At 49.9% G+C, this 10004-nt stretch overlaps 1 non-coding gene across 1 annotated transcript; it reads right to left on the bottom strand.

Moving 5' to 3' along the window:
* Positions 1–5919: 5919 nt before the first annotated feature.
* Positions 5920–5991, bottom strand: TRNAS-GGA. The gene has a single exon. It is a non-coding gene; the product is annotated as a tRNA-Ser (tRNA).
* Positions 5992–10004: the final 4013 nt, after the last annotated feature.

Here is a 10004-nt window from a genome sequence, read left to right as displayed (position 1 = left end):
ACCGTTCTGCATCATGGATTATCTGCACCATTTGCTCAGGGCACTGTGGCCAAAGGGAACTGACAGCCCAGTTTCTAGCATGAAAAAAGACTGGCAAACATAGCATGTTGACCTGGCTTTACAGAGAACACCTTTTGATGGGAAGCTGACCGGATAGTTACCAGCTCTGTGGCGGTGCCGTCTCCGTTCCGTCCAGGCTTAGTTAGCATAGGGGACGCATTCCTCAAACAGGCAGTATTTTGGAGAATCCAGAAATTCTTTTCAGCCTTTTGATCTTGACGCCCCGGCCATGCATCATGGAAGCGTACGTGTGGCCACCCTTTTGTGTGAATGGATCAACACGGATATTTTCCACGCGTGTGAAGCTTTGGTGGCCTGATACGGATGGCCCAGGCTAGCCTGATCTCCTCTGATCTCAGAAACTAAGCAGGGTCAGCCCTGGTTAGTGCTTGGATGGGTGACCCCCACTGAAGGCCAGGGTCGTAATGCAAAGAAGAAGACTTGGCTTTTATACTCTGCATTTCTCGACCCTCAGGAATCCCGAAGCAGCTCACAATCTCTTTCCCACTGGCCCAAGGACACCCAGCAGGAGGGGTGGAGAATCCAACCCAGTCCTCCAGAATGTCAGAACCCACAGCCAACAACGTAGTACACGCTTATCAGGAAAGGTAATACTTTATTGAAGAGCTATAGATACATTAACATAGGCACTGTTAAGAATGGCGGCTGCCCCTGGGCATAATAGGATATAGGAAATTCGTATGCACCCCCCCCCCACTGCCCTGGCCAATTAGCTACCCTCCCGCGGGTGGGAGATAGAGCTTTGGCCGTTTAGCACTGAAGCTGGGAACGAAACTCTCTCGCACCCGTTCCCAAGAAAACCAGACATCAACATCCCCACCTGCAATACTTAGAGATAAGCGTTGTACCCAGGGCTTTTTTTGTAGAAAAAGCCCAGCAGGAACTCATTAGAATAATAGGCCACACCCCAAACCAGAAATTCATTAGAATATTAGACCACACCCCCATGTCACCACACCCACCTTTTGCTTCTCATTCTGTTTACTTTCTTTGTTGTCAGAACCCTGGGCTTTTTTTGTAGCAGAAACTTCTTTGCATGTTAGGCCACACACCCCTGATGTAGCCAATCCTAATGAGTTTCTGCTGTTAGGTGTGGCCTATTATGCTAATGAGCTCCTGCTGGGTGTGGCCAACTCAGAAGCCAGCCGGAACTCCGTTCCTGTGCGTTCCTGCCCAAAAATAGCCCTGGTTGTAGCAGCAAAGAAGCACAGAGGGAATGCAAAGGCAATTATAAGACAAACTAAACCTCCCCCACCCCCATGGCAGCATAGCTGACACAGATGAGAGTCTGTCACTCTTAACCATTACACCACACTGGGTCTCAGGTCCATAAATCAGCTACAACTTCATGACGCTTTCCCCAACCATCATGTTATCCTTGTCCTCGCCTAGATGGTCCCGGCTAGTAAGATCACATCAGATCTCGGAAGCTAAGCAGGGTCAGCCCCAGTTAGTGCTTGGATGGGAGCTGGCCCGTAGCTAGCATGGGGCCCATGGGGCCTGGCCCCCTAGTGTTTCTTCTGGGCCCCCTCTTTCCCGGGCTGACCCCAAAGTGCCCCAACTTGCCGCCTGCATCGTGGTTTGATTTAATTAGCTGGTGCCCCCCCAAGGCCCCCTCCCCAAAAATTCCCTAGCTACGGGGCTGGATGGGAGACCGCCAAGGAAGTCCAGGGTTGCTGTGCAGAGACAGGCAAGGGCAAACCACCTCTGTTCGTCTCTTGCCTTGAACACCCCACGGGGGTCGCCATAAGTGGGCTGCAACTTCATGACACGTTCCACCACCACCAAGGAATCCCTGCCCTGCCCTGGATGGCCCTGGCTAGATTGATCGTATCAGATCTCAGAAGCTAACCAGGGTCAGCCCTGGATAGTACCTGGATGAAAGACCACCAAGGAAGTGCCTTGAAACCTCTTGACAACTCTTAAGGAGTTGCCAAATTACTGTGATTTGAGGGCACTTTCTACCACCAACCACTTATCCTTTTGTCTGCTCCCTTTGGGATGAGTGAAGATGCCACATGAAACCACGGTTTCGTCTCTTGCCTTGAACACCCCACGGGGGTTTAATGGGGGGGAGACCCAAAACCCTCCAGGATCCCTGGCCAAACTGGCCTGGAGAAAAATGTCTTCCAGTCTCCAAAGTGGCGATCAGCATTTCCCAGGGCATGTAAGCAAGGGCCACATGAACTAAGCTCTGAGGCAACCCTTCCTGCCCTCCCTTCTCGTGACCTGCCCAAGCTCACAGAATCAGCATGGCTGTCCGATGGCCATCTAGCCTCTGTTTGAAAACCTCCAAAGGAGGAGAGCTCCCCCCCACCATCAAGGAATCCAGTTCCACTGAGGTGTTGTGTATTGACCCTGAGTAATCCCTGAAATAGTACCGGGTTCTAGTTGAGCTTGTTTCCCCAGAATAATAGCTTACCAGGATCCTGAAGTAGACCAATAGAGTAACAGTATTATGTAAATAGCCTATCATTGGGAATGGGGTGTGTTTGGGTGTGGTGACTGCATGCTTTAAAACAGGGCAGCTGCCCTGGAGTCTTGTCTTGTGTGTTCCCGAAATCACTGACTAAAGCAGAGCTGATTTACTGCAATGCGCCCAGAACCCCGTATTTAACAGAGGAATACCAGGAGATCGCCAAATCCCACCTGGAGGCCGGCAAGGCCGTTTTCATCCCTAATGAAACCTTAGTGTTTCAGAACATTCAGGACTGAGCCTCGAAACAGAAGCCAATGTGAATATGCAAATGCAAAATGCATCACTGTCATTCAGGACTCTGGAATTGTGTCCCCATAAAGTAATTAGAATGCAAGGAAGATGCTGAAGCACTAATTTAACGGCGGGTGGGATGCGGGGGGGGGGGCAGAATCACCATCCAACACGAGGGGATGGGAAGGAAAGTCTTCAGCCTGTCGGAAACTCTTCTCTCTCCCCCAACTCCTTGTCGGGCTGCTGTAGCTTCTTTCCTTGTGGCCCCACCACAACAGGCCTGGCTGTAAAACCCTGAATGTGCCTGCCGTGGCCCCCCACCCCCGCCAACTCCACCTCCACGTTCCAAGGCGCTGAGGTCAGCCTGGGAAATGAGTTTGCCCAGATTAGCCAGGTGGCCAGTTACGGAGACACCCTCTCTAACCCCCTTTTCCACTTCAGCGGACGGAGCTTTTCGGACACTCTGAAAAGCAGCGTTTAGCACGAATCCGAGTGGCGTCTTTTTGGCACCGATCCATGCCCCGTGTAGCCGCCGTGCCCCGTGTAGCTGCCCTGCGTTTTATTTGACGTCGTTGGGTGGAATGTGGGTTGTTGCTTTAAAAGACGCCAGTGTGATGCCTGTCGAACAAGTTATATTAATAATGGAACAGAGGACGCTTGAGAGATATTAAGCAAACACAGAGAGAACTTGGCTCAATGCGAATTGCGGATGGTTTTTTTATTTATTCTTATCTGTTTACTTAAAACATTTATAGGCCACCTTTCCACTCAAACGGCAACCAAGGCAGAGAACATCAGGCCTTAAAACACTGAAACGTTAAAATAACATTCCAAACCTATATATAGATATTTAACAAGTGCAACGTGTACAATAATACTGATGGCACAGCCCAATCTCCTGCAGTGCTTCCCCAAATGCCAGTCCTCTGCCAGAAGATTTCAAACAAACTGTAAAAAAATATATGATCTGCAACCCAATCAAGCTTTTATTTATCGAATCGATCGTTCAGAATATGACTGTCGCGAGGCAGTTTGATATCGTTTCTATCAAACAATTTAATCTCTGTGTTTTTGCCGCATCTGATTTATGAATGGGTCTCTGTTAACAGGCTGTAGGCACCGTGTTTTTATTGCTCTGTCCACAATGCTTTTATTTAACCATCTGAGAAATGCAAAAAAGGGGGGGAGGAGGATCAGAGGAGTGCCCTTCGGATCTGTGACACACAAGGGAGCTATGCGCAAGTCTGCAAAACAATAAAAAAGGCGACAACTCGCTCAGAGTGCTGGGCGAAAACCTCACGGCACACTAATCCGGTGACACTCGAGGGTTCTTCAGCGCGTCCTATTTGGCAAACATCAAATTTGTCTGCTATCCATGCCAAATGTAAATGGGACACTTTGCATTCAGGCAAAACAGCGGGACGTCCCATACAGAATCAGTGCTGCGCTGGCACTTCGGGTGCTGAGTAGGGTTAGCTTAAAGATACTCATTGAGTAGCTGCAAATAGGATGTTGACAAACAGCCGGGGCCAACAGACTGACATGCTGTTAGGAGTGTCAAAGTTAGAAGAGTCCCCTGTACTCTACTGCAAGGTCAGCAGCCTGAATCCATAGCGTTGTCCCTGCATTCATGATCCAGCGAGTTCAGAGGAGGCCCCGTTTCTTTCTCACCTAAATATCAATCAAAAGTATTTTATATGCTGGCATCTGGCATTGACCAGAGCCTGGGTCTTTTCCGTCGTGGCCCCGGCTCTGTGGAATGGGCTCCCTGAAGAGGTGAGAGGGGGCCCCTCCTTGGAGACTGCTGCAAGGCCTGCCTGCTTCCCAGGGGCTTTAGAAAGGGTTTGAACAGTAGGCACCTTTTAAGGGGGAGGGGGAGGGTTTTTGGGGGGTGAGGGTTTGAGGGGCTTGCTAGTTTATGTTTGGTTGTAGCTAGGGGTGTCTTAACTATTATTGTAAGCCACCTTGAACCAAGAGGAAAGAAGGAGGAGGAGGAGGAGGAGGAGGAGATTGGATTTATACCCCACCCTTCACTTGGAGTCTCAGAGCGGCTTACAAACTCCTTTCCCTTCCCCTCCCCACCACAGACACCCTGTGAGGTAGGTGGGGCCGAGAGAGCTCTGACAGAAACTGCCGTTTTCCAAGAGCGCATCTGACAGAACTATGGCTTGCCCAAGGTCATCCAGCAGCTGCGAGTGGAGGAGTAGGGAATGAAACCCGGTTCTCCCAGATTAGAGTCCGTGCACTTAACCACTACACCAAACTGGCAGAAGGTATATCTATAACAAAATTTATATCCCACCTTTCTGCCCTCATAAGGGCCACCAAGGCAGCTGATAAATGTAAAACATAATTAAACCACATCTTAAAGCCATTAGGAAAAACAGACCAACTGCCCTGACCTGGATAGCCCAGGCAAGCCTGATCTCATCAGATCTCGGAAGCTAAGCAAGGTCAACTCTGGCAAGTACTTGGATGGGAGACCTCCTTGGAATACCAGTGGTGGGAGGGAGGGGGCAGGCTTTATTCAGCCACCTCTCTGAGAATCCTCCAAACCCCCAGTTGGGGTCAGTCACCAGAGGTCGCCATGGCTTCCAGGTGCACATGTGTGCACACACATGCAGATATGATAAATACAAGAAATATGGAACAACTGTCACATGATTATAGGGTTTTTGTCAGTCATTTTAATGACCTTCGCTACTATGGTGATGAGGGGTTACCGTCATTTCACTGGTCAATGAGGTCGTTTATTTCTCGAACTGGGCAAAAGCTGCTCGGCAAAGTCTTGTGCTTGAGAGGAACTTGGCCAGGGAACATCAAGGTAATTCGATCAGAAACTCATCTTGCAAATACCTGATGAAGTTCAAACAAAGGTATGTTCTGCTGGTGCCCTGTGTCACTGTGAAGCACTCAGTATGCCTACCCATCTTTTGTTTCAGCATGATTTTTGACATATGAGTTGCTAGAGCTACCTATAGATACTACATGGATAACCCATGAAGTTGCCTTCTACTGAGTAAGACCGTTGGTCCATCAGAGTCAGTGTTGCCTTCTCAGACTGGCAGCAGATCTCCGGTGTCTTAGGCAGGGGTCTTTTTCATCACCTACCGCCTGGTCCTTTTAACTGGAGATGCCGGGGATTGAACCTGGGACCTTCTGCATTCCAAGCAGACACTCTACCACTGAGCCATGGCCCCTCCGCATACCTGTCAGGCCCTCTTGACTGTCCCATCAAGCAGAGATGCTGATCTGGTATATACAAATGAAGTTCAAACAAAGGTATGTTCTGCTGGTGCCCTGTGTCACTGTGAAGCACTCAGTATGCCTACCCATCTTTTGTTTCAGCATGATTTTTGACATATGAGTTGCTAGAGCTACCTATAGATACTACATGGATAACACATGAAGTTGCCTTCTACTGAATCAGACCATTGGTCCATCAGAGTCAGTGTTGCCTTCTCAGACTGGCAGCAGCTCTCCAGGGTCTTAGGCAGAGGCCTTTCTCATCACCTACCACCTGGTCCTTTTAACTGGAGATGCCGGGGATTGAACCTGGGACCTTCTGCGTTCCAAGCAGACACTCTACCTCTGAGCCATGGCCCCTCCGCATGCCTGTCAGGCCCTCTTGACTGCCCCATCAAGCAGAGATGCTGATCTGGTATATACAAGAGAGAGGGCCTTTTCAATGGCAGCCCCACAATTGTGAAACAACCTCCCCGAGGAGGAGGAGGAGATTGGATTTATACCCTGCCCTTCACTTGGAGTCTCAGAGCGGCTTACAAACTCCCTTCCCCTCCCCACAACAGACACCCTGTGAGGTGGGTGGGGCTGAGAGAACTCTGACACAAACTGCTCTTTTTCAAGGACAGCTGTGCCAGAGCTTGTGACTGACCCAAGGTCACATCAGCAGGTGCAAGTGGAGGAGTGGGGAATCAAACCCGGTTCTCCCAGATTAGAGTCCGCGCACTTAACCACTACACCAAACTGGGATGTGCCTCTGGCCCCCTCTCCCTTTACCTTTATGAGCCAGCCAAAGACGATATTATTCATTATGGCCAGCATGGTGTAGTGGTTAAGATCAGCGGACTCTAATCTGGAGAACTGAGTTTGATCCCAGTGCCTAACAAACTTGAACCCTTCTCCTCTACACCATCATCTCATCCATGCATTGAGACTCCTGATCTGTGCCTGTCTCTCTGGCCCTGCGTGTGGAACAGGTAGCACTTCCGAGAAGGCTACCTTGGAGGTCCTGGCCTTGAGTTTCCTGCCTAGCAGCCTAAATTTTTCTTCCAGGACCTCGTGACTGCATGTCCGCACATCATTGGTGTCAACATGGACCACGACCACTGGCTCCTCCCCAGCACTATCTACCAGCCTTTCTAGAACATGCGTAATATCCGCTACCTTCGCACCTGGCAGGCAAGTCACCATATGGTCAGTACGTGGGTTCACCACCCAGCTGTCCCCCAGAATTACAACTGGTCTCCAGACAACAGAGATCTGTAGCTCTGGGGAAAATCCAGACAAAAGTGGCGAATCCAGGCCAAAGCTGGCTAAACATGTAATGAACAGACTGGCATCAAAGACGCTAGATATATTCAACCATCATGTCAGTATATTATCGATCTCAAAGTGTAACTGTAAATGACATTATTGTGACAATAAATACAATCAATAAACATTCATGAAGTAATTGTGATTATTAAGATACATGACGTTCTTTTGATCGTTGTAAAGTGACTGCTGACGAGCGCCTCCGGGTGGAGTTCCGTTTCGGCTCTTCGTCTGAACAAACCTTCAATAAGGATTTCAAGCAGTCCTGTTATTTTCCTAGCTGTGATTTCTGTGTGTCATACAGAAGAAGAAGAAGAGAATAAGAGATTGGATTTATACCCTGCCCTTCACTACCCAAAGGTGTCTCAGAGTGGCTTAGAAACTCCTTTCCCTTCCCCTCCCCACAACAGACACCCTGTGAGGTTGGTGGGGCTGAGAGAACTCTTGACAGAAACTGCTCTTTTTCAAGGACAGCTCTTATCAGAACTATGGCTCGCCCAAGGTCATCCAGCCAGGTGCAAGTGGAGGAGTGGGGGAATCAAACCCGGTTCTCCCAGATTAGAGTCCACGCACTTAACCACGACACCAAAGTGGCTCTCTAGCTGTGATTTCTGCGTGTCATACAAACCTCTTCAAGTAGTGTTAATCAGTCATTCATCTTCAATGTGCACGTTACGTCGGGTGTTCTAAACATCAACTGAAAGGTGCTCAGGGGGAAATGGCTGCTTTGGAAGACAGACTCTATGGCACTGTACCCCAGTGAGGTCCCTCCCCAAACCTCCCCATCTCCAGGCTCCACCCCCCCAAATATCCAGGAATCTCCCACACCAGAGCTGGCAACCCTCACATATCAGCTGGTGCCAGGCCCGTAGCTACAGTGGGGGTATTCAGGGCTCCACCCCCTTTCTTAAAGGCACAGCCCCACAGGATTCTAACCCCACATTTGGGTTAGAAAAAGTTCCTTTTACAGGCTTGGGTGGTTGGGCGTGCTTGCCCCAGATGCAAGCACTTATGGCCCAGCCCCCCCCAACTTCCGTTTTTTAATTTCATTTGTGGTGCTCCCGTGGGTGTGGGTGTGTCTGTGCGTGGTTCCCCCTGACTGATTTAAAGACCCCCTCCCAAATTAAAAAATCCTAGCTACGGGACTGCCCCAGATGGCTGCTGTGAACCTTGACAAGGAGCAACAAGAAGAAGAAAGGAATCCAACTTTGCAGTCCGACAGGGCTTTTTTTTTGTAGAAAAAGCCCAGCAGGAACGCATTAGCATAATAGGCCACACCCAACAGCAGAAACTCATTAGCATATTAGGCCACACCCCATGCCTTCCGTTGGCTTGCCTGGGCACCCCATGGCTGCGGGGAGCTTTGGCAAGTGGGCCCTTGGACAGGCCAGGGAAGGCACAGGGAGGCATTTAAATGCCTCCCTGATCCTTCCAAGCCCCCTCTGGCCTGCCCGCCTTGGAGTCACTGTGGGGGTCGCTCTCCAGGCCTTCCCTCTGTAGCCACGCACGCAGAGGTTTTGGCTGTAGTGGGCGTGGCCAACTCTGAAGCCAGCGGGAACTCCGTTCCTGTGCGTTCCTGCCCCAAAATAGCCCTGCAGTCCGACTTTGCAAACATAAGGTTGAAGTCCTGTGCGCGCTTTCTGGGAAGCCAGCCCCATTTCAGGAGGAGGGCACTTCTGACTCAAGCGGTGCAGGATCAGGTTTCGCGGTTAGGTGAGCCTGGCTAGGTTTGCTCGGGAGGGAACTCCTTGCTGCTGGTTTCCCGCGGCTTGCAAGGCTGGGAACCCTGTCTGTTGGGCGCACACAGAAAAATAACAAATAATTGCAGCCCCACATGGAAAAAAATTGCCCCAGAAGCCATGAAATCCCCCAAATCTCCAGGAATTTCGCAACCTGGTGTTGGCAACCTTAGGCAGGAGCCATCACTCACAGCACCGGGCAGCTCCCGCTCACCTTACGTGCCACCAGGACTTTCCCCCGTGGTCTTAATGGCCAACCCGCCCCTGGGGCAAGCTGTGAATGAGAATGAGAAATACAAAAACGTGTCAAGCCCTGAACAGCAACTGATTTTTGACAAGGACCACCCTTTGCACAGTAGAACGGTTGTAGCACTGGCTCTCCCCAGACTCCAGCACTCAAGTCAACCAACTCTTCAGAAACCCTCAATTATTTAGACAGGCAAGGACTATCAATCTTTATTGTGAGGTAGGCTGTGCTGAGAAACAAAGGTGGGGGGGGGACTGATCTCACATCACCTGGCAAGCTTCATGGCAGGGTGAGGACTGAAACCTGGGCTCCATCGTTAGGGTTGCCAGCCTCCAGGTGGGGCCTGGAGATCTCCTGGTGTCTCCAGATGTTGGGTATTACAAGTTAAAAACACTCAGTATATCTGGGGTTAAATGTTTGTTTATGTTACGCACAGGAAGTCACATGTTTCTCGTGTAACCAATGTTCTTTAGATGTGGATTGCCCGGGAATTTTCTCCCTGATCTAGGGATCTGATTGGGACTAAAGTGTCAAGGTGTATTACCATTTTATGGCTTGTCTTCCCGTCTTTGTTTTCTGTTCTGAAAGAAGAAGAAGAAGAAGAAGAAGAAGAAGAAGAAGAAGAAGAAGAAGAAGAAGAAGAAGAAGAAGAAGAAGAAGAAGAAGAAGA

Source organism: Gekko japonicus, unplaced genomic scaffold, assembly GCF_001447785.1.
Source record: "Gekko japonicus isolate JY-2015 unplaced genomic scaffold, Gekko_japonicus_V1.1 scaffold3945, whole genome shotgun sequence".
Taxonomy (NCBI): domain Eukaryota; kingdom Metazoa; phylum Chordata; class Lepidosauria; order Squamata; family Gekkonidae; genus Gekko; species Gekko japonicus.
Note: the sequence above shows the minus strand (reverse complement) of the source record. Positions and strands in the feature narration are given on the sequence as shown.